Source organism: Neofelis nebulosa, chromosome X (assembly GCF_028018385.1).
Source record: "Neofelis nebulosa isolate mNeoNeb1 chromosome X, mNeoNeb1.pri, whole genome shotgun sequence".
Classification (NCBI taxonomy): Eukaryota; Metazoa; Chordata; class Mammalia; order Carnivora; family Felidae; genus Neofelis; species Neofelis nebulosa.
The window spans coordinates 40,318,663-40,345,682 of NC_080800.1; the positions used below are offsets into that span (position 1 = coordinate 40,318,663).

Below are 27,020 nucleotides of genomic sequence, written 5' to 3' on the forward strand. Positions count from 1 at the left end.
CATCTACTAAGATTTGGAGTGTTTTAACCCACTAAGTCTGTATGCAACAGTAGATAACTGATATCGATCCTGGTAGAGTAGATCATGAGGGCATGGCATGGAGAGGAGCATCAGTACTGGGTCAAACCGTACTGCCACCTTTGGGTGAGCAAAGTCAAGTCCTTGCCATGAAGGGGATCCTTGAAAGGACTCCACCCAAAAAAGCTACCTGCTGGGGCAAAAAAAAAAAAAAGACCCCACAAGAATAGAGATTATGGGAAACCCCCTAGAAGCAGAAGATGAGAGGTATTATTAACAGAGGTCTACCAGAAAGCTTAAAGGTAACAGAAAGGTATAGTGAGGTAGCTTCTGCGAATGCACTTCATGGAAGGTATCCAACAGCCAAGAGAAACATCGACAGCACCAGTCCAAGCTCTCTTTTCTCCATCCTTTCCTTAGCAGAGCCACTGGTGGAAGTCGAATAAAGAGTAGAGTAGAATAAACCTGTTGCGCGCTTGTACCAAATCTGGGCAATTCCGTAACTTGCAAAACTTACATTTACATTGAAAGACCTTTCAGAGAATATTCCATGCACAATAGGTGGCTTACAGACACCTAATAAAAATGAAATGATATCATCTTATTCATTCATCCATCCATCCATTCATTCAATAAACACAGATTTAGGGTGATTTTCCCCGGGCAAGCTGTAGGATCTAAGAATTCACCAATAAGCAGCATAAAGTTCTTAAGCTTCATCGAGCTTACATTCTAGTGTTGGGGACAGATAAAAGAGGTAAATACACAGTCGAGTGTCAGTGGGAAGTGCTCGAGTGAAAATAAACATGTATTTTCTGATACCATTCCGGCGAGTGAGAGGGTCACCTCATTACCGTTGGGCGAGGATGATAGTTAGGTTCTCCACTCAGCTTCCATTAACCCTTGGGTGAAAGGGGCTCCTTGTCACTCCTTGGTAGCCGTTGGGGACCAAAAATGTGGATGAGGAGAGGACAGCAAGGGAGTATCGGAGGGCAGAGATGCTACCCTTCATTAGGCCCTAACACTTCCCAAGCAGCCAGCGAAGTTCTCCATATGTAGTCACTTAAGACAACTTAAATATTCAACATCAGGACAATGGATAATTAATCGGGACGTATTTATACAATGGAATACTGTGCACCAATGACCACAAACAAATGGTAGCTACGTGCGTCAAAACGGATGAATTTCAAGAACATAATGTGACAAATAAAAAGCAAGTCACAGAAGAAAACATATACTGTGCTTATAACTAAATAAAGCTTGAAAATGGGCAAAACTAAGCGAGCAGGGGAGGGGCAGAGAGAGAGACACACACACACAGAGAGAGAGAGAGAGAGAGAGAGAGAGAGAGAGAGAGAGAGAATCCCAAACGGGCTCTGCACTGTCAGCGCAGAGACCAAGGCGGGGCTCGAACACACGACCGTGAGATCATGACTGGAGTTGAAATCAAGAGTCGGACGCTTAACCGACTGAGCAACCCTGAGCAAAATATTTTTAGGGATACCTGAATGAGTGCAAATGAAAAACCATGATGAACAATGAGGGAATGGTTAACAAAGCTTGAAGACAATAGTTGAATCTGGAAGGAGTGGGATGTGACTAGGGAGAGGTACACAGAAGCCTTCAAAAATATTGGTAATATTCTAGCTCAGCAGTTCTTAAACTTTGATCTGCGTCAAAATCAGGAGGAAAACTCGGTCAAAGGCTGAGCCTTATCCTGCTTCCATGAACTTGAACCTCTTTCTTCTCTATTAGCTCTCCAGTTGATTCTGGTAGGCAACAAGGGTTGAGAACCAAGCTAGGTAGTAGGTAAACAGAAGTTTATTTTGTAATTATCATTTAGCTATGTGTGTGCGTTAAATACGTCCTTTATACGCGTAATACGTTCCATCTGAAACCTTCACGGAATTGTCTTGACAGCCTTGTCCCTACTTCCTAGGCTTGAAAACTTCCAGCAGCCTAAGACTCTTGACCATGGCTGGACAGACCTCAAGATGCTCTATGGGGCAGTCTACGTTGAGAAATTAGAGTGTTCAGTCCCGGTTGAGTCAAAACTCCAAGCTTGATGTAGCATTAAACTACATTTCTCTCTCACTCTGTATGTGCTTCAGACTAGAAGTCTGCGACAGAAAAGACGCGGTGTGGTTGACACGGTTGACTTCTTTTTTCCCCCTTAAATCCCCCTCCACTAGCTGCTATGGTCAAAGTTAACACCTACTGTTACTACTGTCTTTGCTACTACCGTTACGATTCTCTATCAACGGGTCTGTCTTCTCTCACTTTTGCTTTCCCTGCAACCCATTCTCCACACAGCGGCCTGGATAACATTTGTTTTATGTTTTTTAAGTGTAACTAATTTAGGCTTATTGGAAAGGTGTATAAGTAGTACAAGAGAGTTCCTTGTATCCCTCAATCAGGTTTCCGTAACGTTCGCACCTTATATAACCACGGCACACTTATTAAAACCAGGAAATTCGCATAGGCACAATAATACTAACTAAACTACATGCTTCATTCTAATTTTAGTAGTTTTCCCACTGCCTTTTTTTTTTTTTTCTTTCTCTTTCAGGATCCTATGCAGGATCTCACATTGCATTTGGTTGTTGGTTCTCCTTAATCTCCCCCCATCTATAAAAGTTCTTCACTCTTTCCTTCTCTTTCATGACCTTGACACATTTGAAGAGTAATAGTTACTTCAGTCAGATGTCCCCTGGTTTCGGTTTTTCTGATGTTTTTTAATGATTGGAAGGAGGCGTTGGAGTAGGCCTTATTGAAAGATTTTTCAGAGGTCTCCAGTACACTAGAATTAAAAAATCACACACGGTATGGTAGTTTGAGTTGCCCAGGAAGCAGACCGTGAGATGGAGTTTACTGTGCAGGATCTTTTTTTTTTTTTTTTTAAGTGTATTCATTTTTGAGAGACAGAGAGAGACAGAGCGTGAGCGGGGGAGGGGCAGAGGGAGAGGGAGACACAGAATCTGAAGCAGGCTCCATCCAGGCTCTGAGCTGCCAGCACGGAGCCCGACGCGGGGCTCGAACCCACGGGCCGCGAGATCATGACCTGAGCCGAAGTCAGACGCTCAACCGACTGAGCCACCCAGGCGCCCCTGTGCAGGATGTTTTTTAGAGAGAGCTTGTCTGCCCTTAGCACTCCCAGAAGTTGGGACAATAAGTCCTTCAGTGAAAGGGGATCTAGATGGTACATGATAAGCATTCTGCCGAGGTGTCTTTCAGTTCAAAGTCATTTCTCCTTTAGAAAATGTCATGCACTCATCCTTCAGAAACGAGCTAAAATATCAGTGTCACAGTGAGGCCTTCCTGCTTTCCTTCTTCCTATTTCATGATTTATGATGACATATCTGTGTATTAACTTACTGGCTCCTGATGGGGCCGGGAGCTCCCTAAAGGCAGGGAGCACGTACATCTGATTCACCTCTGTTTACCACCACTTAAGTTGGGGCCCAGCCCATAGCAAGCCCTCAATAAATTGTCTCAAAATGAACGGATCACAGGATAAGTGGATGAAATAAAATATGATAAATCCGAGTTTGTTAGACACAACTTCAGAGTTCCAGACACCCCGGAAGTGATCTAGGATATGTGGTGTGGTGCAATCTCCTGAAGTAAAGGCTTCAAGAGGTGGATAATTGAAGTGAGAGACTCAGAAGTCAAGGAGAGCGTCAAATCTGACGTTGACGATGGATGGCTTTAGTCTGCTCAGGCGACCGTAACAAAATACAATAGACGGGGTAGCTTAAACAACAAAAACTGATTTTCTCACAATTCTGGATGTGGAGCATTCAAGATCAAGGTGCCAGCATGCTCGGGCTCTAGTGAGGGCCCTTTAGCTGGCTTACAGATGACTGCCTTCTTGCTTGGACTGCTGGCTTGTCTTCCTTTGGCAGAGAGAGAGAAGGCAAGTTCTCTGTCGTCTCCTCTTATAAGAATACTAACCCCATCGGGAGGGCCCCACCGTCATGATCTCATCTAACCCTAATTATCTTCCAAAGTCTCCACTTCCCACACCCCAACACTTAGGGTGGAGGGCTGCAACACAGGAATTGGGGGGGTATACAAGTCGGTCCATAGCAAGACGCGATGCATTTTCGATTAAGTCTGTTTGAAGGACCATTAACTTACGGAATGTTGCCTTTCGAGCTTGTCTAAAAGCCTAAACGCATTCACTCGTTATCCTTTTCTAAAGCATATTCTCAAAGAATAATACCGCCACACATGAAGTTTGAAATACTAACGATATACTCCTGCGGGCAACGCGTACTGTTGAAAATTGACTATGAGCAACACACCACGTTTGAAACATCCACTTTCAAGCATCCACGCGCATTCAACGCTCCTGGGGAATCTGGCTGAAATACAGATTCCTGGGCTCCAGATCTGGTACCGCCGTCACTTCGACCGGAGCCCCCAAGTGATTTGGGTGCGTGCTGGTGAGGGTTCAGGTGCGTGTTGGTGCCAGGGCGCGGCAGCATCTCCACGGGGTCTGGTTGACGTCTATGGCCGTGCCAGGTGTTCGGGCAACGGGAGAAAAGGAAAGGCGCCTCTCGTAGCCAGCAATCCTCTACTTCCGTTGTGCAAGAGCGTGCATGTGTGCACGCGCTCGTAGGCGCACACGCACAACGGGAGAGAAATGGTGCGAAAGGATCTGATTGGGGCTGGGAAGAGCTGGTGGGTAGCTCTGGGAGAGTCAGGAGGTGAGGGCCGCCTGCCACAGGATCATCACTGAGTGGAGAAGCATAATGACTGACAAAAACGTTTTTTAAATTTTAAAAAGGATTTTTTTTTAACATTTTATGTATTTTTGAGAGAGAGAGGGCAGGGGCAGAGGGAGAGGGGGACACAGAATCCGAAGCGGGCTCCAGGCTCCGAGCCATCAGCACAGAGCCCGACACGGGGCTCGAACTCACGAACCTCGAGACCGTGACCTGAGCCGAAGTTGGACGCTCGACCGCCGGAGCCACCCAGGCGCCCCTAAATCTTCTTTAAATCAAACTTTTAAAGCAGTTTTAGGTTCATAGAAACATTGGGGTGACATCACAGAGATTTCCCATGTACCCCCTTCCCTGCTTCCATACACCCACAGCCTCCCCCATTACCAGCATCCCCCACCAGAATGATGCATTTGTTACAACTGAGGAACCTACATGGAGGCACCGTCATCACTCCAAGCCCATTGTTTACTTTCCGGTTCACTCCTGGTGCTGTACATTGTATGGGTTTGGACAAACGTATGATGACATCTATCCATTATTACAGTACCACACAGAGTATATTTAACGCTCTCTCACCCCTAAAACCTGGCGATCACCGATCTCTAGATTGTCTCCGTAGTTTCACCTTTTCCAGGAGGTCATGCAGTTGGAACCATACTTTAGGCAGCCTTTTCAGTTTGGCTTCTCCCACTTAGTAACGTGCACTGAAGGTCCTTCCATGTGTTTTCATGGCTTGAGAGCTCATTTCTTTTTTAGCCCTAATATTCCATTGTCTGAACGTGCCACGGATTATTTATCCGTTCACCTACCAAAGGGCATCTCGGGTGTCCCCAAAGTTTGGCAACTGTGAATAAAGCCGCTGTGAACGTCTGTGTGCCGGTTTTTGTGAGAACATGAGTTTTCAACTCCTTCGGGTAAGCATCAAGGAGTACAGTTGCTGGCTCGTATAGTAAAAGAATATTTCGCTTTGATAAAGAGCTGCCAAAGTGTCTTCCAAAATGGCTGTACCACTGTGTATTCTCATCAGCAATGAATAAGTGTTCCCTACTGTTCTACCTCCTCACTAGCATTTAGTGATCAGTGTTCCGGATTTTTTACATTCTTAAAGGCATGCAGGAGTAGCACAATTGTTTTAATTTACATGTCCCTGATGATATAAGATGTGGGGTATATTTCCATATGCTTGCCTGCTCTCTGCAACTGCTTTTTGACCATAAAAATGTGTCCATAAAAATCTTTTACCCGTTTTTTAATTGTCTGTTTTTATAGTTGAGAGTTTTTTTTTTTTAACTTTATTTACTTATTTTGAGAGAGAGAGAGAGAGCGAAAGCAGGACCGGACAGAGAGAGAGGGAGAGACAGAATCCCAAGCAGGCTCCGCACTGTCAGAGAGGAGCCCGACGTAGGGCTTGAACCTCGAGATCATGACCTGGGCGGAAGTCAGATGCTTAACCAACTGAGTCATCCAGGCGCCCCTATTGTTGAGTTTTAAGAGATCGTTGTACATTTTGGATAACAGCCCTTTATCAGAAGTGTCTTTTTAAAAATATTTTCTCCTGGGGGGCACCTGGGTGGCTCAGTCGGTTGAGTACCCGGCTTCGGCTCACGTCATGATCTCACGGATTGAGGGTTCGAGCCCTGCGTTGGGCTCTGTGCTGACAGCTCGGAGCCCGCAGCCTGCTTTGGATTCTGTGTCTCTGTCTCTCTAACCCTACCCCACTTGTGCTCTCTCTCAAATATAAATTATATTCTACCCCCCCGCACGCACACACACACACACACACACACACACACACACTGTGGCTTATCTTCTCATTGTCTTCACTTTGTCTTTGGCAGAGGAGAGAGTTTTTATTTATTTTTTAGTTTTTGTTTTTAGCTTGTTAAAAACACGTTCATCTCAAGCGTTGTTTAACACTTCACTACCTGCATCACTGAGTGGGGATCACTTCCATTCACTGAAATAACACTGTGCCGAGCACAGCTTAAAACTGTGGGCGCTTAAAAATCTTCAATAAGATAGACTTTTACACTTCACTACATACATTAAGGAATGAGTATGAGTTCCCGTCTCTGAAATAACACTGTTCTGAAGGCAGCTTTCAGGTAGCTTGTTAGAAACATCACTATTACAAGTGTTTTTAGACACTTCTCTACACGCATTACAGAATGTGTATCTCTTCCATTCACTGACATAACACTGCTGTTGATGAAGTTTGTATGTAGCTTGTTATAAACATGTTACTACAAGTATCTTTTCTTTCCAGTTTTGTTGAGAAACAATCGACATAAATTGCTGCTTAAGGTTCAGATATACAATATGATGGTTTGATTTACATACGTTGTGAAATGATTATCGTGATAGCTTCAGCTAACATCCATCTTCTAACCTACATGCAATAAAAAGGAAAAAAAAGGAAAATAGTTTCTCCCTGTGATGAAAACTCTTAGGATTTACTCTCGTAACAACTGTCCAGTATATCACACAATAGGGTTGGCTACAGTCGTCACGCTGTATGTTACATCCCCAGTACTTACTTCTTAAAAATTTTTGTAATGTTTATTTACTTTTGAGAGACAGAGAGAGACAGAGTGTGAGCGGGGGAGGGGCAGAGAGAGAGAGGGAGACACAGAATCCGAAGCAGGCTCCAGGCTCCGAGCTGTCAGCACAGAGCCCTACATGGGGCTCCAACCACAAACTGTGAGATCATGACCTGAGCTGAAGTCAGACGCTCAACCGACTGAGCCACCCAGGTGACCCTCCCTAGTACTTATTTATCTTATAACTGGAAGTTTGTACCCTTTGACCCCCTTCCTTCACTTCCCCCCACCCTCTGCCTCTGGTAACTACAATTCTCATCTCTTTTTCTATGAGTTTGTGTATTTGTTTTTTTCCACATGCAAGTGACATCATACATGATTTGTCTTTCTCTGTCTAACCTATCTCCCTTAGCGTAATGCCTTCAAGGTCCATCCATGTTGCTGCAAACGGTAGGATTTTTCTCATTTTTATGGCTGAATAATATTCCACTGTATGTATATACCATAACTTCTTCATCCATTCATCCATCCATGTCCTGGTTATTGTAAATAATGCTGTGATGGACAGAGGGGTGCAGATGCCTTTCTGAGTTAATGCCTTCATTTCTTTTGGATATCGTCCCAGAGGTGAAATTGCTGAATCATATGGTAGTTCTATTTTTCATGTTTTGATGATTCTCCATACTGTTTTCCGCAGTGGCTTCACCAATTTGCATTCCTGCCAACAGTTCGCCAGGGCTCCCTTTTCTCCACATCCATGTCAACATTGGTTACCTCCAATCTTTTTGATGATGGCCGTTCTAACTGGCGCGAGATGATTTCTCATGGTGCTGTTCATGTGAATTTCCCTAAGGACTGGTGATGTCGAGCATCTTTGCATGTACCTTTGGCTTTTCTTGTATCTTCTTTCGACAAACGCTGTTTGGGTCTCTGGCCCATTTTTTACATCGGGTTGTTGTTATCACTATTATTTTATTATTTGCTAGCAAGTTGTCTGAGTTCTTTTTTTTTGAGTTCTTTTTTAAATTTGAATCGACATACAATGTTACATTCATTGCAGGTATACAACGTGATGTTAAGCAAGTCTATACGTTATGCTGTGCTCACCACAAGCATAGTGACCATCTGTCACCATGCGACATTATTACGGTACCACTGACTCTATTCCCCAGGCTGTGCCTTTTATTCCTATGACTTATTTATTTCATAACTGGAAGCCTTATCTCCTACTCCTTCACCCATTTTGCTCACCCCTCACCCCCCCTTGTGGCAGTCACCAGTTTGTTTTCTACATGTATAGGTCTGATTCTGCGTTTTATTTGTGTATTCATTTGTTCTTTCTTACATTCTACATGCAAGTGAAACCATATCGTATTTGTCTTTCTCTGTACTTATTTCACTGACCTCTAGGTCCATCCAGATTATTGCACATGGCAAGATCTCATCGTTTTTTTTATGGCTGCGTAATATTCCATTGTTTAAAATAGACACGTGGATCAATGGAACAGAATAGAGAGCCCAGAAATAAAAGCCATGCATTTATGGTCAATGAATCTGTAAATGGTCGCTAAGTCTCTTCAATAAGTGGTTCTGGGAAAACTGGACAGCTACACGCAGAAGAACCACTTTCTTATACTGTACACAAAAATAAACTCAGAATGGGTTAAATATCTAAATGTGAGACCTGAAACCATAAATTTCCTCGAAGAGAGCACAGGCAATAATTCCTTTGACATCGCCATAGCAACATGTTTTCCAGCTATGTCTCCTACTGGCAAGGGAAACAAAAGCAAAAGTCAACAATTGGAACCACATTAAAATAAAGAGCTTTTGCACAATGAAGGAAACCATCAACAAAACAAAAGAGACAGCCTACTGAATGGGAAAAGACGTTTGCAAAGGACGCATCTATAAGGGGTTACTATTCAGAATATATAAAGAACTGATGCAACTCAATACCAAAAATAAACCAAATAATGCAATTATATAAAAATGGGCAGAGGCCCCAACTAGACATTTTTCCAAAGAAGACACACAGATGGCCAACAGACATATAAAAAGATGCTCAGCCTCACTCATCATCAGGGAAATGCAAATCAAAACCACGATGAGTCTGAGTTCTGTATATATTTTGGATATTAACCCCTTATCAGATATATGGTTTGCATATACTTTTCCCATTTTGTAGGTTGTCTTTTCCCTTTGTTGATGGTTTCTTTTGCTGTGTAGTTTTTACTTTGATGTCGTCCCACTTACTTATTTTTGCTTCTGTTGCTTGTGTTTTAGGCGTCATATCCAAAAAATCATTACTAAGATCCACGACAAGGAGCTTTACTCCTGTGTTTTCTTCTAGGAGTTTCATAGTTTCAGGTCTTACATTTAATTTCTTAATCCATTTTCATGTTATGTTTTGTGAGTGGTGTCAGATATGAATCCAGTTTCATTCTTTTACATGTGAATATCCAATTATCCCAGCAGCTTTTCCTGAAAAGACTATTTTTCTCCATTGAGAATTCCTGGCTCCCTAGTCAGCTATTAGTTGACTGTATATTCTTGGGCTTATTTCTGGACTCTTTATTCTGTTCCACCGGTCTCTTTGGTTTTATGCCAGTACCATACTGCTTTGATTATAACTTTACAGTATAGCTTGAAATCAGAAAGTGCGGTGCCTACTGCTTTGTTCTTTCTCAGTATTTCTTTGAATATTCGGGGTCTTTTGTGATGTCATGTAAATTTTAGAATTGTTTTTTCTACATCTGTAAAAAATGCCATTGGAATCTTGATAGAAATTGCATTGGATCCATAGATGGCTTTCGGTAGTATTGACATTTTAACAATATTAATTCTTTCCATTCATGAACACAAGGTATTTTTCCATTTATTTGTGTCTTCAATTTCTTTAATCAGTGTCTTATAGTTTTCAGAGGGGAGCTCTTTCACCTCCTTAAATTTACTCCTAAGCATTTTATTCTTTTTTCCTTTACTTCTTTTTCAGATAATACGTCATTAACGTATAGAAATGCTGCTGATTTTTGTTTGTTGATTTTGTATCCTGCAATTGTATTGAATTGATCTAACAGTTTCCTAGTAGGATTTTCTATATGTCAAATCATATCATCTGCAAACAGACAACTTTACTTCCTCTTTCCTAATTCTAGTACCCTTTATTTCTTTCCCTTGCCTCATTGTTCCAGGCTATTAGTACTGTGTTGAATAACAGTGGTGAGAATGGGCACGCATGTCTTGTTCATCTTCTTAGAGGAAAAGCTTTGGACCTTTCGCTATTGAGTATGTTGTTAGCCATGGACTTTTCATACATGGCCTTTATGTTTTAAGATATGTTCCTTCTGTACCTAAATTGCTAAGAGTTTTTACCAAGAATGGATTTTGAATTTTGTCAAATACTTTTTCCGCATCTATTGGGACGACCATATAATTCTTTTCTTTCATTCTATTTATGCGATGTATCATTTGGACTTATTTGCATATGTTGAACCGTCTTTGGCATCCCAGGGATAAATTTCACTCATCATGGTGTTTGATGATCCTTTTAATGTGCTGCTAAATTCGACATGCTTGTATTTTATTGAGAAGTTTTGCGTCTATATTCATCAGTGGTATTGGCCTGTAGTTTTCTTTTCTAGTAGTGTCCTTTTCTGGGTTTTGTATCAGGATAATCCTGGCCTCCTAAAATGAGGTTAGGAATGTTCCCTTCTCTTTGATTTTTTTTTTTTTTCCCTTTGGAAGGGTTTGAGAAGAACCGGTGTTCTTTTTTAAATGTTTGGTAAAATTCACCAGTGAAACCATCTGGTCCTAGGATTTTCTTCACTGGGAGGTTTTTGATTATGGATCCAATCTCCTTACTGGTAATTGATTGATTTGGATTTTCTATTTCTTCATGATTCAGTCTTGGTAAGTTGTATGTTGTTACGGTTACTTTCACTTCTTTTGGTGGTCCAGTTTTTTGGTGGAGAGTTTCTCAGAACAACCTCCTATGATCCTTTAAATTTCTGTGATATCAGTTGTAATGTCTCCTTTTTCATTTATAACCTTGTTGGTTTCGGTCTTCCTCTTTTATGCTAACTTAGCCTAACTAAAGGTTTGTCAATTTTGTTGATCTTTTTAAAGAACCGCCTTTTAGTTTGGTTAGTCTTTTCTATTGTTTCTCTGCTCTCTATTTCATTTATTTCCTCCCTAATCTTTATTATTCCCTTTCTTCTGCTAGCTTTGGCCTCAGTTTGTTCTTTTTCTAGTTCGTTAAGGCAGAGAGTTAGGTTACTTATTTAGGATCCTTCTTGCTTCTTAACGTAAGTGTTTATTGCTATCAACTTCCCTCTTAGAACTGCGTTTGTTGCATCCCACAAGTTCTAGTATGTTGTGTTTCCATTTTCATTTGTCTCAAGAAACTTTCATTTCCACTGTAATTTCGTCTTCGTTCAGGAGAGCATTGTTTAATTTCTATGTGTTGTGAATTTTCCAGTTTTCCTCTTGTTATTGATTTCATGCCATGTTGCTCAGAGAAGATATTAGATGTGATTTCAATCTTGAGTTTGCTAAGACTTGTTTTGTGGTCTAACATATGGTCTATCCTATCAAATGTTCTGTGTGCACTTGAGAAGAATGTCTATTCTGCTGCTGTTGACTGAAATGTTCTATGTATATCTATTAGGTCCTTTTGGTCTGTAATGTTGTTCAAATCTGCTGTTTCCTTATTATCTGCGTGGATGATCTATCTATTGTTGAGAGTGGTGCATTAAAGCCTCCAGCTATTACTGTACTACTGTTTATTTCTTCTTTTAGCTCTGCCGGTTTTTGTTTTATATATTTAGGTGCTTCTCAGTTAAGTGCATAAATACTTATAATTGGTATGTTTTCTTGATATAGTGACTCTTTGTCATTATATAATGATCTTTTTTGTCTCTTTTCACTATTTTTAACCTAAAGTCTGTTTTGTCTGATGTAAGTATAGCTTACTTCTGCTTTTGGGGGGAGGGGCGTGGGAGGAGGTTACCATTTGCTTGAAATGTCTTTTTCATCCCTTCACTCTTCATCTATGTGTGTGTCGACGGCTAACGTGGGTCTCTTGCAGGCAGCATATTGTTGAATCTTGCTTCTTTATTCGTTTGCCCATTCTATGTCTTTTAATTGGAGAATTTAATTCATTTACTGTTAAAGTAATTATTGATAAATAAGGACTTACTATTGCCATGTTGTTAGTTGTTTTCTGGTTGTTTTGTAAACCTGTTGTTTCTTGTTTCTTATCGTGGTGTCGATTTTTTGTTTTGATGTCTTTTGGTGTCAGTATGCTTTATTGTATTCTTTTGTTGTGTTTATTGTGTTCTTCATTGTATTCTTTCGTGCAATTACTACAGGATTTTCCCTTGTGGTTACAGTGAGGCTGACAAAATATCTTAAACTTGAACACCCTATTAAACTGATAACTACTTAACTTCAAAAGAATTCATAAGCTTTCTACTTTTATGTCTCCTCCTTGCATTTTAGGTTATTGCAGTTACAATCTATGTGTTTTTTGTATTGTGTAACTAATGATAGATTATTGTAACGATGGTTATTTTTATTACATTCATTTTTTTAACTTTCAAACTAGAGTCGCAAGTGAATTATGTCCCACTAAGACCATATTGCTAATCTGACGATGACTATATATTTACCATTACCAGTGAGATGAACTACCTTTTAATGTTTTTTTTTTTATTTATTTTTTTATTTTTATTTTTGGACAGAGAGAGACAGAGCATGAACGGGGGAGGGGCAGAGAGAGAGGGAGACACAGAATCGGAAACAGGCTCCAGGCTCCGAGCCATCGGCCCAGAGCCCGACGCGGGGCTCGAACTCACGGACCGCGAGATCGTGACCTGGCTGAAGTCGGACGCTTAACCGACTGCGCCACCCAGGCGCCCCCCTTTTAATGTTTTTATGACATCAATTAGCATTCTTTTACTTCTACCAAATTCCCTTCATCTTTCTTTGCAAGGCAGGTCGGATGGTAATGAACTCTCTTACCTTTTCTTTGTTTGAGAAAGTCTTTATCCTTTTTTTGCTTCTGGAGGACAGCTTCACCAGGTATAGAATTCCTGGCTGACAGCTATTTTCTTTGACTATTTTGAATATGTCATTGCATTCTCTCCTAGCCTGAAGGGTTTCTATTGAGAAAAGGCCTGAAGATTTTCTGTTAAGAAATCCACCAATAGTCTTATGGGGGCTCCCTTGTATGTAACTTCTCTTTTTCTTGCTGCTTTTAAAATTCTTTCTTTGTGTTTGGTTTTTGATAATTTAATTATAGTGTGTCATGGGGCAGCCCTATTCAGGTTCAACCTATTTGGGGTCTTTTGGGCCTCATGCATCTGTATGCCCATTTTCTCCACGGATTCAAGACATTTTCAGTCATTATTCCTTTAAATATACTTTTTGTCCTGTTCTCTTTCTCTTCTCCTTCTGGAATTCCCATAATGCAAATATTGTTTCTTTTCATATTGATCCATAATTCTCATAGGGTATTTTCACTCTTTTTCAGTCTTTTATTCTTTTTTGCTCTTCTGACTGGGTAATTTCCAGCGTCTTGTCTTCCAGGTTGCTGAGTCCTCTACATGACTAAGTCTACTTTTGAAATTTCTATAGAATTTTTCAGTTCAGTTATTACATTTTTAAACTTTTCTATGGGTTTTTTTTTGGTGGCTTGCTTTTTCCTTGTCAAACTTCTCATTCTGTTCATGCATTGTTTTCTTAATTTTGTTCAGTTACCTGTTTGTTTTTTCTTGTAGTTCCCTAAACTTCCTTCAGAGAATTATTCTGCATTCTCTGTCTGAGAATTCATAGACTTCCATTTCTTTAGGATCAGTTATTGGAGCTTTATTAATTTCCTTTGGTGGTGTCATATTTACCTGATTTTTCATGATCCTTGATTCCTTACATTGGTATCTGTGCACTTGGGGAATCAGGTTCCTCTTTCAGACTTTAATGGTTTGCTTGGAAAGAGACAGTTCACCAGTTAGCTCAGTTTGGGTTTCTGGATGTGTCTTCTGGTAATGTCCTTGGGCAGGTCGGGACTGGTATTATGGCCTATTTGGGGGCAAGACGAGTGTTTGAGCCCTAAGGACAGAAATGGGGTGTGTGCCACTTGCTGAGAACAGTTAGATAGGACAGCTGGCTTGGGTCCCTAACCAAGTGAAGATATACGATTAGCTGTGAAGTTGCGTGGATTCTCCAGTAAAGCTTACTAGATGATTGGGGCTGGGTACTATATTTGATAATAGATGGGGCTATGAACTAGCCTCCTTATCTGGGCGGAGCAGTAGGATAAGACTTAGGGTCTGTACAGCTCACTGTTTGGGGACCCAAATCAGGCCATAGAGTGTACTTTATTCCCTGGTGAAGTGAAGTCGTCAGTTTTGCTCTGCAGGTGGAAGAAGCCATGGGATGTGCTCTCTGTTTAAGTGCCATTGTACAGAGGCCTGTTGAATGGACTCTGCAGCTTCCCATATGCTCTAGTTAGGTTCCCTGGCCAGGCAAGCTGAAGGCTGTATTCAGTGATGAGCAAGGCTATAAATTAGATTCCCTGCCCAGGTGTAGTGGCAGAAGTCATTCTAAGGCTGGTAAAGCTCTTTGTTGTCTCAACTCAAGCTGACCCACACTCCAAGTTTCCTAATTGAACAAGGCCGATTCCTTCTACAAACTACCAGCTCTTCCTGCTCACTTGTTGGCTCGAGTGCCTCTGGGCTGCACAGCTTCCAGGAGTTGTTACCAGCCCTTCTGGTCAAGATAGGACCAGAAGACACTCTCCGCAGAAGGTGGGACTGTGATTCAGCCTCTTGCTTGCATGTGGACAAGTCGGGCTCCTGAGCTGGCAAAAGTTTTCATGTGAGGATCCAAATCAGGCAAATCCGCACCCCATCACTTCCCCTGGTCAGAACGTGTCTCTGCCTTGGTTCTGCGGAGGAGCAATGCCACTGGTTGGGATTACTACTTGGGGCACTGCAGATATGAACTCGGTCTACTAAGATCCACGCGCTGGTTGTTATGAGCCCCTTCCCCGCGTCTCTGTGTTCCCCTTTCTCACACGCCCCGTGGTGGAGCCCCATAGATCTCCCCACAATCCCCATGGTGCAAGATCAGAGTAGCGCCTACTGCTGGGTAACTCACAATGCTGGGAGGATGAGTTGTCCACCTGGGCTCTCTTTTCCTACAGAGACTGGAGGCTTAGAGGAGACATCTCTGCGTGGTGCCGCACTGGTTTGGGGGAGGGGTTATGTGGCCAATGTGTAGCCACTTCCTTTACCCCTCGAATGCAGTCTGCCTTGGTTTCTGTGATACGGGAAGGTGCTTCACCTCGCCCCCCACGTACTATAATTCCCTGAGTGGTGTCTTGTTTTTCAAAAGCTGTCAGTTGTTCTTCTAGTGATAGGGAAGGAAGTCAGGAACAACCTGTGGCACCATCTTGGTGCTGTCACTCAGAAATTTTTAATTGTAGTAAAGTTCAGCTTATCAACGATTTCCTTCATGGATCGTGGTCTTTGGTGTTATATCTAAAAAGTCATCACCATACCCAAAGTCATTTAGGGTTTGTCTTCTCTTCCAGGAGTTTGATAGCTTCATATTTTACGTTTAGTTCTGCAATGCATTTTGAGTTAATTGTTGTGAATGACGTAAAGACTGTGTCTAGATTCATTGTTTTACATGTGGATGTGCTGTTGCTCTAGCGCCATTTGTTGAAGACCAGTTTTGCTCCATTGTATTGCCTCTGCTCTCTATCAAATATCAGTTGACCATATTTATATGTCCCTATTCCTGGGCTTTTTCGATTCTGTCCCATAGATCTATTTGTATATTCTTTCACCAATACCACTCTGTCTTGATTACTGTAGTTTTATAGTAAGTTTTGAAGTTGAGTAGTGGCAGTCCTGCAACTTTATTCTTCAGTATTCAGTTGGGTATTTTAGGTCTTTTGCTTCTCAATATAAACTTTACAATCAGTTCGTTGATAGCCACAAAATAACTTGCTGGGATTTTTACTGGGATTCTATTGGCTGTATAGATCAAGTTGGGAAGAACTGACATCTTCATAGTATTGCGTCTTCCTATCCATGAATATGGACTGTCTTTTCATTTATTTAGTTCTTCTTTGATTTCATTCATCAAAGTTTGGTAGCTTTTGTCATATAGATCTTATACACATTGTTTTGGATTCATACCTATGTATTTCATTTTGGGGCTGCTAATATTGCTATTGTGATATTAATTTCAAGTTTCACTTGTTCATTGTTGGCATATAAGAAAATGACTGGCTTCTGTATAATAACTTTGTATCCTCCCACTTGCTAGAATCATTTATTAGTTCCAAGAGTTTTTTGTTGATTCTTTAGGATTTTCTACATTGACCATCATGTCATCTGTGAACAAAGATAGTTTTATTTTCCCTTCTCAATCTGTATGCCCTTTATTTCTCTTTCTTGTCTTATTGTATTCACTAAAAATTCCAGGATAATGCTGAAAAGGACTGATGGGGAGGGACATCCTTGCATTGTACCTGATCCTAGTGGAAATACCTCTAGTTTCTCACCATTAAGTATGGTGTTAACTATAGACTTTTTGTAGATATTCTTTATCGAGGTGAGGAACTATATAAATATAGAATATTAAGAATATTATTAATGGGGCGCCTGGGTGGCGCAGTCGGTTGAGCGTCCGACTTCAGCCAGGTCACGATCTCGCGGTCCGCGAGTTCGAGCCCCGCGTCGGGCTCTGGGCTGACGGCTCGGAGCCTGGAGCCTGCTTCCGGTTCTGTGTCTCCCTCTCTCTCTGCCCCTCCCCCGTTCATGCTCTGTCTCTCTCTGTCCCAAAAATAAATAGACGTTAAAAAAAAAATTAAAAGGGGCGCCTGGGTGGCGCAGTCGGTTAAGCGTCCGACTTCAGCCAGGTCACGATCTCGCGGTCCGTGAGTTCGAGCCCCGCGTCAGGCTCTGGGCTGATGGCTCGGAGCCTGGAGCCTGTTTCCGATTCTGTGTCTCCCTCTCTCTCTGCCCCTCCCCCGTTCATGCTCTGTCTCTCTCTGTCCCAAAAAAAAAAAAAAAAAATGTTGAAGAATATTATTAATAATATAAATGTAATATAAATAAATATAATATAAAATATAAAAAGTAATATAAACATAATATAATATATAATAAATATAAATAAAAGAATATAACATAAATATAAATATAATATAAAATAATAATAATAATACATTAGTATTATCATTCAAGTGTTAGTACACATATTTTTGAACCCACTCTAATCTGGTAACAGAGCCAATCATGGAAAGACGAATTACTTATTTTCTTGCTTTACCTACTTGTATTATGACTGAAATTTACATTATTTCATTTAATTAGAAGTTGAAATAAAAATGAACTCGCATGAGTCAGTTATCAAAATGGGAGAGAAAAATTAAAACATAAGTAAGTTTTGTATTCATCATTTAACTATTTTTATCTCATTTTATTTTTTTACATTTTTTTAAACTTTTTTTTTTTTATTTTTGAGAGACAGAGGCAGAGCATGAGCGGGGGAGGGGCAGAGAGAGAGGGAGACACAGAATCTGAAGCAAGGCTCCAGGCTCTGAGCTGTCAGCACAGAGCCCCACGTGGGGCTCGAACCCGTGAAACCACAAGATCATGACCTGAGCCGAAGTCAGACTCTTGACCAACTGAGCCACCCAGACACCTCCATCTCATTTTAATGGAAGAGAAAGTTAGTCTTTTTTCCTTCCTTCAGCTGTGATTTCACTGTAGGTTGAAAGCTAATAAATAAGCCATTTCTGGGCTTTCTTTTTCGATGAGGAAACATTTAAAAAAAAAACAACTATTGCTTAAAACATCGTTCTCTCGTATGAGGAACAAATACAACAGAATCCAGTGATTAGACTATGTTTGCAACAATTGTTTGTTATGCCTGGGACTTTTTAGAAACAAGTATACTGTTATTCATATAATCTAAACTTTGCATTTTTCTGTTTTCAGGTCAAACTCCAAGAGTTTGAGGTCGAATTTTGATGGAGCACCCAGATGTCCTCAGCTGTCATGAGGAACACTTACCATGTTTGCTTGGACATTTTCCCCATTATGTTGGCAGATACTTCGCTATTGACACAGAAAAAAACAATGGATTAAGGAGTTGACCTATCAGTCACTGAAGCGTAGGGCCAATATTACCCTTGACCTGTGTGATCTGTATCCTTTTAGAAAGAAGACATTTTTTTCACATGTGACTAATAATAACAATGATGATGATAGTAATAATAGGAAGAAAAAGAACAGACTCCTATTGGGCACCTACTACCCAAGTACACGAGCATGTATGTACACACACACACACACACACACACACACACATTCTGTCTCTTCTTTCCACCATAGTTGTTATCTCTTCCTCACACACCCATTTTCCTCCTTCTTGGTGAAAAACTGGTATAGGGGCTTCTGGGAGGCCTATGGAAGTCTTTGAGATGCATTGGTTTGGTATGAAGTACCCTCAAGGTCTGCAAATGTGACTTTAACCAAGGGATCTTCAGCTTGAACCGAATGTTTGCAGCATTACCTAAGGCATTGTTTGCACTCCAAAAAGAAGGATCAGCACGGGAAGAAATGATGCAAAGGACTCGCTGGAAGTTTGGGGGGAAAAAATGTCTTGGTTAGTTAGAGACTTAACTTCTCTCCTATACTCAAGCACAAAAAATTTAAAAATAAAATTAAAAAAAAAATAACAGCCCTATAAATAGAACAAATGTGGAAATACTGCAGGACTGAAAATCTCAGCCCATCGCGACTGCCAGTCTTAGGGAGCTTCCAGAGGGGAGGTTCCAGAAGGAATTACTGCTATTTGCTCCCAGCAAAAATTAGGGGGGAAAAAAAGGTTCCCTTACCTGTTGTTAACTGCCAAAATGAGCATCAAGAGCTTCTTGGGAAGTTTACACACGTATGGAGAGAAAAAGGAGGCAATGACAGCGTTTAGCTTTCAATGAGTTACCTTTTGTAATTTTCTCAAGTATAACAAATGTTGAACATCTCAGAGGAATAAACTCTAAGACTTGGAAAAGCTGGACACCAACAAGATGCACCTTTTTCATCTTTATCAGGTTAAGATGGTCTAAATAGCTCCTTCCGTTTCAAATGTCTACGGATGCCCCCGAAAGGACAGATTCACTGGCAGTGTGTACCTAGACCTGGTTGTGTCACTGCGCTTGGGTAAAGCATTTTCATTAAGCCCTGTGCTATGTTCCGTGGCACTATTGATGAACTTAGGCGCTACTCTAGTCAATCAATTTCATGATCAATACACTTAGACGGTGGCTTTGTAATTTGTAGCTGAATCGGCGAGTTATTTTACTGGATTGATTGAATCAACTTGCAACATTAGGGCTAGAGGGAAGAGGTTGCATGCTCACCGAGAAGAAAACGGGAGAGAAACGATCCTACTCTCACAATTGATGAAGATCGTCACTCGTTTGTAATGAGAAATCCCATACACTTTGGGTTTCTTTAAAATGATTGCTGAACTTGTTTGTAACTACTCACTTTTATGCTCAACATCAGGCAAGGTATAGGTATGCAAACTGAACAAACCATTGTAATTTTTGCCCTCATGGAGCTGATAGTTTAGATGACAAGAGAGAGGGTTTGAATACATAATTAGACAAATATATACACATGATGAGTGTGATTTACTTTATACTTAAAAAATGAAGAGAAAACATTTTTTTTTAATTTTGAGAGAGAGAGAGAGAGAGAGAGGCAGCAAGAAGGGGAGGAGCAAAGAGAGAGAGAGGGAGGAAGAGAGAATCCCAAGCAGGCTCTGCATTGTCAGCACAGAGCCTGATGCAGGGCTCGAACTCACGGACCGTGAGATCATGACCTGAGCTAAAGTCAACAGTCCGACGCTTCATCGACTGAGCCACCCAGGTGCCCCCAGAAAAAGCATTTTTTTAAAGGAACGCAAAGCAGCTTTAAATTTTTTCTTTTCTTTTTCTCCCTTCCTTCCTTCCTGCCCCCTCCTCCTCCCCTTGTTGCTTATTGGAGAATGTATAGGTTGAAAGAGAATGGAATATATCAATATGAGGGAAACTTAAAAGACAACGTGAACACTTTCCTCAAGTAGAAAGCATGGGAAGAAGAATAACAAGATGTAGGAAAGGAAGTGGAGAAAGGAAGGAAAACCACCAAAGACCCGGTGAATTCTGTTTAAAATATTTCATAATAGAAACTAATGGCAGAGTTGGTAAGCTTAGAGAAATAAATCCAGAAGAAGGAAATCACTTAAGAAGGAAGATTCTTGGGGCACCTGGGTGGCTCAGTCAGTTAAGCCTCTGACCCAGGTCACGATCAGGTCATGATTTGGCTCAGGTCATGATCTCACAGTTTGTGAGATCGAGCCCCGCGTCAGGCTCCACGCTGACAATAAGGAGCCTCCTTGGGATTCTCCCTCTCCCTCCCCCCACCCCCACTCTGCTCTTCCTTCACTCATGCTCTCTCTGTCTCTCTCTCAAAACAAATAAATAAACATTTTTTTTTTAAAAAGAAAGAACAGTCTTAATTTTTCTCTAAGTGGACAGTTTTGTTTTGTCTTGCTTTATTTTGTTCTGAAACTGTTCTCACAGAGTGTATGTTATTGGCAGAATCTTGGATGGAGTAATTAGTTACTGGCTCAGAGGAGTGAACTGTAACGCCCATGGTCGTACAGGCAGAGCTGGGTCAGGCCACCAGGTCTCCTAATGCCTAAACTGGGGTTTTTTTCACTGTATTGCCTCCCTTCTGGGTAGAGAAAGCTTTCCAGATGCCGTGCCTCACTATTTGTAAAAGGACACCTTGGTTTACATGTGAACAAACTGTAGAATTTGTCTACAATTTCTGACCTCTCCTGATGGCCTGTGGTCACACTCCTTGGCTTCTGTCCAGCCCGTGGTCAGATTTACCTAGTGGGTGAGGTTGGGAGAAAGACCTGGGCCGCCGTGACTGTTTCGGCCTCTCCCTGGTATCTGCCTGCAAAGAGCTTTGAGTTTCCGTGGGAGAGGCCTGGGACAGGCAGATAACCCACCTAAGTTTCATTTCTCCCAACAGCATTAGCCACAACAAAGCTGGTGTTTCTATCTCATAGTGTGCGTCCTGCGAGCTCAGACGGAAAAGAAGGGTGGCAATTATTGGGGCTCCCCTAAGCCCAATATATTTTATTGAGAGACGTATTTCCTAGTGGTTCAAAACATGGACACTGGAGCCAGATTAGCTGTGTTTGTATCCCAGCTCTGACACTTAACTAGCTGCGTGAACTTGGGCAAATCGCTTAACTACTCTAACAAATGAGACAAAAGTAGCTTCTACGCCGACGTGTTTATGTCACAATCAAAAAAAATTTTTTTTAGGTCTCTGACACGTAGGAAGCACTATCTTAATGCTGGCTTTGTGTTTTTTTCTTAAGATAAAATTTTAAAAACCAGTGGTTTGTTACCATGTACAAGGGGCAATTTTTCAAGAAGCCTTTCAAGAAGACTGTGGATTTTTATTATACACATATTTCAAATACCTATTTTTATATGGAAGCAGTGAAGTTTATGGTTGAAAGCATGGGCTCTGGAGTCAGACACCTTGGTTCAAATTTTAGCCTCACGACTTACCAGTTGTATGACTTTAGGCAAGTTACTTAACCTTGGATCTCAATCTTGTCACAGTGATAGAAGGATACTGGTCATACCCACCTTAAGAGATTGTTGTGGAAAATGACAATATTTATCATGTACTTATTGATCTAATATTCATTATATATTTATTCAAGAAAATACATACGTAAAAATGGAGTGGAATTGCTGGGGCCTGTGGTAACCCTATGTTTAACCTCTGGAAAAACTGCAAGACATTTTCCAAAGCGGTTGAAATATTTTACATTCCCACCAGCAGTATATGAGGGTTCTGATTTCCCCACATCTTCACCAACAGTTACTCTCGCCCATCTGTTTTCTTTTAGCCATCCCTGTGGATATGAATTGGTAGCTCATTGTGCTGTTGACTTGCGTTTCCCTGAAGTTGAATGATGTCAGGCATTCTTCTTATGTTGATTGGCCATTGGTATATCTTCCTGGAGAAATGTGTAATCAGATCCTTGTGCATGGTTCAACTGGGTTACTTGCCCTTTTATTACGGAATTATATTTTATATTTCATATATTCTAGAATTTTATATATTCTAGGGGCAAGTCCCTTAACAGACATATGATTTGCTCTCATGCTTTTGGTGTCATATCTAAGAAGTCTTTGCCTAACCCAAGTCATGAAGATTTACTCCTATATTTCCTTCTAAGCGTTTTCTAATTGTAGCTCTTATATTTAAGTTAATGATACCTTTTGAATTATTTTTTGTATACGGTGTGAGGTAGTAAATCCCTTTTTTTTTCCAGGTGGATATCCAGTTGTCCCAGAACCATTTGTTGAAGACGATTCTTATCCTATGGGATTAACTTGGCACTCTTCCTGAAAATCAATTGACTATAGGGCACCTGGGTGGCTCAGTTGGTTAAGCATCTGACTCTTGATTTCAGCTCACGTCATGATCACTCTGAGATTGAGGCCCAAGTCAACACACAGCCTGCTTGGAATTCTCTCTCTCCTTCTGTCTCTGCCCCTCCCCTGCTCTCTCACACAGACACTCGTTCTCAAAATAAATAAATAAATAAATAAATAAGCACTTTAAAAATAAAGATAAAAAATAAAATCAACTGACTATAAGTGTGAGCCTTTATTTATGGACTCCAATTCTATTCCATTGATCTATATGTCTATCTTTATGCCAATATTACACTGGCTTTATTACTGTATCTTTGTAGTAAGTTTTGAAATCAGAAAGAATGCGTCCTCCAACTTTGCTTTTCTTTTTAAATATCATTTAGGCTATTATGAGAACTTTGAATTTCCATATGAATTTTGGGATTAGCTTTAGGATTGGCTGGCAAAGAAGCCAGCTTGGATTTTCACTGAGATTGCATTAAATCTATAGATCAACGTGGGGAGTATCTCCATATAACAATATTAGGTTTTTTGAATCATGAACACAGTATGGCTTTCTACTTATTTACATTTTCTTTCCTGTCTTTCGACCCTGTTTTATAGCTTGCAGACTATACATTTTGCACTTTTTTGGTTAAACTTATTCGTATTTTTTTTTGATATTCTTTTCTTTCCCAGAAAAATACAGTTAATTGATGTATATTGATCTTGTACCTGACAACCTTACTGAACTTCTTTATTCTAATAGTTTTTCTGTGTATGTATTCCTTAAAATATCCTATATACAAGATCCATTCATGTAAAAATAGAAATGGTTTTACTTCTTCCTTTCTAATTTAGATACTTTTTATTTCTTTTTCTTATCTAATTGCCCTGACTAGACCCTCCAGTACAATGTTGGAAGGAAGTAGTTAGAATAGATACCCTTATTTTGTTTCTGATCTTTGGGAGAAAGTATTCAGTATTATGTGTGATGTTAGCCGTGAATTTTTTGTAGATGCCTTTTATCAGAAAGAGGAATTTCCCTTCTATTTCTAGTTTTTTAAGACTTCTGTAAGATTGGAGGTAACATTCCCTCTTTCATACGTGGTTTAGCAATATGAGTTTTCTCTCTTTTCACCTTGGTCGATTTGGCTAAAGCCCTGTCCATTTCGTTGATCTTTTTTAACAATCAACTTCTGGTTTTGTTGATTTTCTCTATTGGTTTTGTATTCTCTATTTCATTCATGTCTTCTCTGATCTTTATTATTTCCCTCCTGCTTTCTTTGGGCTTAGTTTCCCTTTTTTTCTAGTTCCTTAAGGTGGGAGATTAGGTTGTTGATCACGAGATCATTTTTATATAGGTGTTCAGAGCTATAAATTTCTCTTTAGTCACTGCTTTCACTGCATCCAATAGGTTTTGGTATATTTTATCTTCACTTTTATTCAGCTCAAAGTATTTTCTGATTTCCTTTGTGATTTCTTCTTTTACCCATTGGCTATTTAAAAGTACGTGACTTGATTTCTTCGTATTTGTGAGTTTCACAAACTATTTGTGTTGTTGGTTTCTCATTTCATTCCTTTGTGGTCAGAGAACATACTTCGTATGGCTTAAATCCTTTGAAATTTATTGAGTCTTGTTATATAGCTCTGCGTATGGTCTGTCTTGGATTGTGTTTTGTGTGCACTTGAAAAGAATGTGCATTCTACCCGTTGTTCCATGGAGTGATCTGAAGATGTCTTTTCTAGGTCATCTATAGTATTGTTCGTATCTTCCATTTCCTTGTTGATCATCTATTTTTTTTCTAGCCACTATTAAACATAGGCTAGTGAAGTCTCCCATTATTATCATTGATGGCATATGTATTTTTTATTTTTGTTCTATAAATATTTCCTGCTTAGCCCTCTACCCATTTGCTATACTTGAAAAGCATATGTAAACCTTAAATCCCCCACCAGAGGTCATCCACCTCTCTGCTCCTTTTGTCGACATGCACACCAGAGAGGGACACAAAACTTTGGGGATGGATAGGAGTAAATGGGGTGGGGGGAGGTCCCAGAGCTTGGTGGTACAAAGGATCAGCATGGCAGACTTAAAAGGTCATGTCAGGTCAAATACGATGGAAGTCTGAATTGAGTTAAACTAGGAAATTTCAAAGCTCAGTCAGTACTCTAAGTTGTAGAGCAGAAATCACAGATAAGTATGATCTCATGGTTAACTGATTTTTGACAAGAGTGCCAAGACAATGCAATGAGAGACAGAATAGTCTTTTCAACGAATGGTGCCAAGGCAGCTAGACATCCACATGCAAAAAGGAAGAAAGAAAGAAGAAAGAAAGAAGAAAGACAAAAGAAAGAAGAAAGAAAGAAAGAAAGAAAGAGGGTGCCTGGGTGGCGCAGTCGGTTGGGCGTCCGACTTCAGCCAGGTCACGATCTCGTGGTCCATGGGTTCGAGCCCCGCGTCAAGCTCTGGGCTGATGGCTCAGAGCCTGGAGCCTGTTTCCGATTCTGTGTCTCCCTCTCTCTCTGCCCCTCCCCCGTTCATGCTCTGTCTCTCTCTGTCCCAAAAATAAATAAATGTTGAAAAAAAAAATTAAAAAAAAAAAAGAAAGAAAGAGAAGAAATAAAGAAAGAAGAAAGAAGGAAGAAGAAAGAAAGAGAAGAAAGAAAGAAGAAACAAAGAGAAGAAAGAAAGAAGAAAGAAAGAAAGAAAGAAAGAAGAGAGAAGAAAGACAGAAGAAAAAAGAAGAAAGAAGAAAGACAAAAGAAAGAAGAAAGAAAGAAAGAAAGAGAAGAAAGAAAGAAGAAAGACAAAAGAAAGAAGAAAGAAAGAAAGAAAGAAAGAGAAGAAAGGAAGAAGAAAGAAAGAAGAAAGAAGAAAGAAAGAGAAGAAAGAAAGAAAAAGAAGAAAGAGAAGAAAGAAAGAAGAAAGAAAGAAAAAAGAGAGAAGAAAGACAGAAGAAAGAAAGAGGAAAGAAGAAAGAAAGAAGAAATACAAAAGAAAGAAGAAAGAAAGAAGAAAGAAAGAGAAGAAAGAAGAAAGAGAAGAAAAAAAGAGAGAAGAAAGACAGAAGAAAGAAAGAAAGAAAGAAAGAAATTAGACTCCTACTTCACACTATATACAAAAAATAATTCAAAAGAGATCATAGACCTAAATGTAAGAGCCAAACCTATAAAACTCTTGGAAGAAAATAAAGGAGTAAAACCTCATGACCCCGGGTTAGGCAACGTCTTCTTAGAAACCACACCAAAAGCATAAGCAATTAAGGACAAAATACGTTAATTAGACTTCATCAAAATTAGACACTTTTGCGCGTCAACAGACGTCTTTAAGAAAATGAAAAGACAATTCACATAAGTGGAAAAATACTTGCAAATAATATATCTGATAGGGCGTTGTGCCCAGAGTAAATAAAGAACACCATTTAACAATTTTTTAAAAAAACCACACACAATTAAATGAATTAAAACAGGGGCAAAGGATTGAATGGACCTTTCTCCGAAGAAGATATACAAATGGTCAAAAAGCACTTGCTTAACATCATTAGTCATCAGGGAAGAAACGTAAACCAAAATCACAGCGAGCTTGCAGCACGGCCGCCAGTGTTGCCACCGCCTTAGCATTTTAGAATCAGGAGAGCCGAGCCCATGCCCGGGCGGGGTAGAGGGTGGTCGGCAGGTCTGGCCTCCCGTCACCACGGACAGTTTTTCCTTTTCCTAAGTGGACTGTCAGCAATCCAGCCAGATCCGCTCTTTCACCTTCAAGGTAGAGGAAGAGGATGTTGTGGGGCGTGTGCTGGCTTTGACCACGCTCTGCCTCATCAAGGGGGCCAAAGGTCAGTGTAATGTCCTAGAAGTCATGGTCGGGAACCAGGACCGCCAGGAGACTGCAGTCCCGGTGGCCAACCTCAAGTTGTCCTGAGTTGTCCTGAGTTGTCCAACTCACGCTCAGGTTGGAGGACATCCAGCTCCAACCCCCTGTAACCTTCCATCTGGAGTTGCGTTCCGGGCCTGCGCGGATCGCGGGGCAACGCGAAAAGCAATGACGTTTCTGATGAAGAAGAGAGTGAAGAGGGGAGTGAGGAGGAGGAAGCCGAGTTGTGCCCCATCCTGCTTGCCAAGAGGCAAGGGGGCAGGCCCCAGTCTCCTTGGGTGGCAGGACCTCTGAACTTCTATTCTGACCTTCTTTCCCCATTTTACCTATGA

At 40.7% G+C, this 27,020-nt stretch overlaps 1 non-coding gene and 1 pseudogene across 1 annotated transcript; one reads left to right on the forward strand and one right to left on the reverse strand.

The window, feature by feature from the left end:
- Positions 1–3,039: 3,039 nt before the first annotated feature.
- Positions 3,040–3,124, reverse strand: TRNAR-UCG (transfer RNA arginine (anticodon UCG)). Its single transcript has one exon. It is a non-coding gene; the product is annotated as a tRNA-Arg (tRNA).
- Positions 3,125–4,315: 1,191 nt separating this feature from the next.
- Positions 4,316–27,020, forward strand: LOC131502056 (nucleoplasmin-3-like; annotated as a pseudogene).